Here is a 4,905-nt window from a genome sequence, read left to right as displayed (position 1 = left end):
TGTCTATCTTCAAGAAACACATCTTAAAATTCACGACCACCTATTGTTGAGGAGAAGATGGGTTGGGCAGGTATTTCACTCCAAATTTCAGGGTAAAGCCAGGGGTGCTGCAATTCTGATACACAGGTCAGTTCCTTTTGTGTGCTCTGATGTCATAGCAGATCCCAATGGTAGATTTGTCATTGTCACAGGTAAAATCAGTAATTTTCCAGTTATTCTCGCCAATGTTTATGCGCCTAACTGGGATAACGATAATTTTTTTAGACATTTATTTTCTGTACTACCTGATACTTCTTCTCAACATCTTATTTTGGGAGGTGATTTTAATTGCTGGATTAATCCCAAACTTGATCGTTCCTCTGTTAGACATAATACACCATCAAAGTCTGCAAAGGTGATTCAGTCTTTTATGGAGGAATTTAAGGTCTCTGATCCTTGGCGCTTTTTTAACCCGTCTGGGAAAGAATACTCTTTCTTTTCTCAGGTTCATCATACTTTTACTCGGATTGACTTTTTTTTGATAGATAACAGGTTAATTTCTTCAGTTGAGTTATGCTCATACAACGCTATTGTTATTTCAGACCATGCCCCGGTTAGTATGAAGATGTGTATTAAGGAACTCGAGGGCACACGGCCACCGTGGCGTTTAAATACCCGTTTGTTGTCAGATGAGCAATTTGTGGAATTTGTTTCTAATCAGATAGATTTGTTTATATTGACAAACAAGTCTTCAGATGTTTCAGCATCCCTCCTTTGGGAAACCATGAAGGTGTACTTAAGAGGGGAAATCATCTCATACACTGCATATAGGGAAAAAATGAGGAAGCATAAACTATCAGAGATCATTCAGAAAATCGCCCATATAGATAATATCTATGCAGTTTCTGCATCCCCAGATATATATAGGGAGCGTCTTGCTCTACAAGCAGAATTTGACATTCTTTCATCATGCTACGCAGAGAATTTAATGCTTAGATCTAGATACAAATACTATGAAGAGGGTGATAAGGCAAGTAAGTTGCTGGCCCATCAATTAAGACAGGATTCATCCTCGCATCTCATTCCTCAGATTCAAACCTCATCAGGGGTAACAACAAACCCTCAGCTAATTAATGATCATTTTAAAGAATATTTTATTTCCCTATATACATCTGAACAAACTGATAACCCCCTTGCTTTTGATGTCTTTTTTAGCAAACTGAACATACCCATTGTCGATTCTGCTGCCCATTTGGAAGAACCAATCACTATAGAAGAACTCACTCAAGCTATTACCTCTATGCAAAATGGTAAATGTCCAGGGCCAGATGGGTATCCAGTAGAGTTTTATAAAAAATTTCTAGACAAATTGGCCCCCATGATGATTGACATGTATTTTGAATCATTTGATTCACTCAAGCTCCCCCAGACACTTAATCAGGCTTCCATCTCTTTGATATTAAAGAAGAATAAAGACCCCTTACACTGCACTTCTTACCGGCCGATCAGTCTTCTTAATGTTGACTTTAAGATATTATCAAAGTTGTTGGCAATACGTTTAGAGTCCATTTTACCATCCATTATCTCCCCGGATCAGACCGGGTTTATAAAAAATAGACACTCTTTTTTTAATATTAGGAGACTGTTTAATATCGTATACAATCCCTCTTCTTCTGTTGTCCCAGAGGCTGTCATTTCATTAGATGCAGAGAAAGCATTTGACCGGGTGGAGTGGAGGTATCTTTTTTACACTTTAGAAAAATTTGGTTTTGGTTATAAGTTTATCTCTTGGGTGAGGTTACTGTATTCTGGCCCACAAGCTTCTGTCAGGACCAATAATACTCGTTCAGGTTATTTTCCCCTCCATCGGTCCACTCGCCAGGGATGCCCTCTGAGTCCGCTACTCTTTGCCATTGCTATTGAACCTCTCTCTATTGCACTGCGATCTGATTCTTCTATAATGGGCATAAAAAGAATGGGTACAGAACAAAAGGTATCTTTGTATGCGGATGACCTTCTTCTCTACATTTCAGATTTGGATAGGTCAATACCTACAGCACTTGGTGTCTTAAAGTCCTTTGGTTCAATTTCTGGTTATAAATTAAATCTAAGCAAGAGCGAGATTTTTCCACTGAACTCTGCTGCTAGAAATTACCCTTTACTTAATTTTCCATTTAAGATCTCTCATCATAGATTTACCTATCTTGGAGTTTGCATCACAGATACATTTAAAGACCTTTTTAAATTTAACTTTTCTAAGTTGCTTCTACAGATGGAGAAAGATTTTGAGCGCTGGTCACTGCTTCCCCTGTCCTTGGCTGGAAGAATCAACTCTGTTAAAATGAATATTCTTCCAAAATTCTCTTATTATTTTCAGTGCATACCCATTTTCCTTCCTCAACATTTTTTTCGTCAAATTGATTCTCTAATTTTGGGTTTTATTTGGAATAAAAAGATCCCCAGAATTCGTAAGGCTTTTCTTCAGAGACCCAAAATACTTGGGGGAATGGCTTTACCTAACTTTCAGTTTTATTACTGGGCTACAAATCTTAGGGTCATGCAATACTGGTTAAATCAAGATTTTTCACATGATTCATTTGTATGGCTTACCATGGAAGCTACCTCATGTATGCCTACTTCGCTAGCAGCCTTAGTACATGCTCCCATTAAATGCTCATCTTCTCCCTACACCAAAAATATTATCGTTAAAACTACATTGAGAATCTGGAGGCAATTCAGACTCCACTTTGGTTTACAAACCTCTTCTATTTCTGCACCTATAGCAGCAAATTTTGCTTTCTTACCATCATTAATGGATAGGACTTTTTCTCAGTGGTCGGCATTAGGTATTATAACATTTAAGGATTTTTATATAGATAATGTATTTGCATCTTTCCAGCAATTACGGGAAAACTGTGCAATGCCCAAACACAATTTTTTTTGATATTTGCAAGTTCGTAGTTTTGTTCGGGACAAGCACCCTCAGTTTCCTAGTCTCCCTAGTGTTACTCCCATTGACTCCTTCCTCAAACCTATTCATGTTATGAAGGGTATGATCTCACATTTTTATGAAGAAATCTGCTCCTTACGTGAAAGCTCACTTGCATCTATTAAATCTCAGTGGGAGGAAGACATAGGAGAAAATATTCCAGAAGAACAATGGGAAAAGATTCTAAGTCGTGTGCACTCCTCATCATTCTGTGCCAGACAGGGTCTGATGCAGTGTAAAATCCTTCATCGCAGCCACTGGACCAAAGTTAGACTTTCTAAAATATATCCTGAGGTAGATCCCATGTGTGATCGCTGTTATCAAGCCCCTGCATCTACTGCGCATATGTTTTGGTCTTGTCCATCTCTACACAAATATTGGTCTTTGATCTTTAAAACATTATCTGAAGTTCTTGGAATTTATGTCCAACCTTTGCCTGTCACAGCTCTATTTGGTACTCTTTCTCTTTCACTTGACATGCCCAAATATAAGACTGATTTTGTAGCTTTTGTTACTCTTCTGGCGAGACGCCTAATTTTAATAAATTGGAAATCACCTACACCTCCCACTCATTCTTCATGGATTAATGATATCTTTCATTTTATCAAACTAGAAAAAATTAGGCATACAATAAAGGGGTCTTCTGACAACTTTTATAAAATTTGGGGCCCTTTTCTAGATTGTGTAGGGAAGTGAAATGGTTTTAAACACCTGTCTATATCCCCTCTGGCAGTAAAGAATCTTCTTACACGCAAGATTAACCTGAATATGTCTTTGGATGACCAAGCTTTATATGGTTTCTCATTTTTTTATTTATTTCATCATCTCTCCTTTTTTTTTTTTTTTTTTTTTTTTTTTTTTTTACTTTTTGGTTTATGTTGCTGTTCTTGCTTATTGTTTATACTTATGTCATTGTTTTATTCTCTCATGCTGAATGCTGTTTGGACGTAAGTTGCATCATATGACGGATCCATAATTGTATATTTCCTTTTTATTATTCCTTTTTTATAACTTAGAATTAACTTTATTCTGTCTCTATTTGCTATTTGGTTCTTTCTATGAACAAAAGAGACGGAATTGATTACATTTATGTGATATTACAATGGTATCTGTAATTGTGTGATGTACTCTGTTTATGTGAAAAAAAAAAAATCTAAATAAAGTGGGAAAAAAAAAAAAAAAAAAAATTATTATATACTAAGTGAAAATTTTCCAAAAAGTTTAAAGCACCTGGTATTCCCAGGCAGTCTCCCATCCATGTACTAACCAGACCTAAGCCTGCTAAGATTCAGAGATTGGGCATTGACTCTTTTTTTTTTTGGCAAAATTATTATATAATTTATGAAATTTTCCAAAAAGTTTAAAGCACCTGGTATTCCCAGGCAGTCTCCCATCAATGTACTAACCAGGCCCAAACCTGCTAATATTCAGAAATCGGGCATTGACTCTATTTTTTGGCAAAATTATTATATACTAAGTGAAAATTTTCCAAAAAGCTTACAGCACCTGATATTCCCAGGCGGTCTCCCATCCAAGTACTAACCAGGCCCAAACCTGGTTAGCTTCCGAGATCAGACGAGATCGGGTATAGCCAGGATGGTATGGCCGTAAGCAAAGACTGCTGCAAAGAGAAGGCTATTTAGAGATCAGCCAATCTAATCGCCAGTACATTATATAAGTAGGAAAGAAAACCCCAAAAGCTTAAAGCACCTGGTATTCCTAGCCGGTCTCTCATCCAAGTACTAACCAGACCTAAGCCTGCTAAGATTCAGAGATTGGGCATTGACTCTTTTTTTCTTTTTTTTTGGCAAAATTTATTATATATTTGTGAAATTTTCCAAAAAGTTTAAAGCACCTGGTATTCCAGGCAGTCTCCCATCCATTTCACTAAACAGGCCCAAACCTGCTAATATTCAGAAATCGGGCATTGACTCTAT

The 4,905-nt window shown here is 36.9% G+C and overlaps 1 non-coding gene across 1 annotated transcript; it reads right to left on the bottom strand.

The window, feature by feature from the left end:
* Positions 1-4,462: 4,462 nt before the first annotated feature.
* On the bottom strand, positions 4,463-4,581 carry LOC113088926 (5S ribosomal RNA). Its single transcript, XR_003286291.1, has one exon. It is a non-coding gene; the product is annotated as a 5S ribosomal RNA (ribosomal RNA).
* Between the last annotated feature and the right edge of the window lie 324 nt (positions 4,582-4,905).

Source organism: Carassius auratus, unplaced genomic scaffold (assembly GCF_003368295.1).
Source record: "Carassius auratus strain Wakin unplaced genomic scaffold, ASM336829v1 scaf_tig00047628, whole genome shotgun sequence".
Taxonomy (NCBI): domain Eukaryota; kingdom Metazoa; phylum Chordata; class Actinopteri; order Cypriniformes; family Cyprinidae; genus Carassius; species Carassius auratus.
The sequence above is the reverse complement of the archived record's forward strand: the minus strand, read 5'-3'. Positions and strand labels throughout refer to the sequence as shown.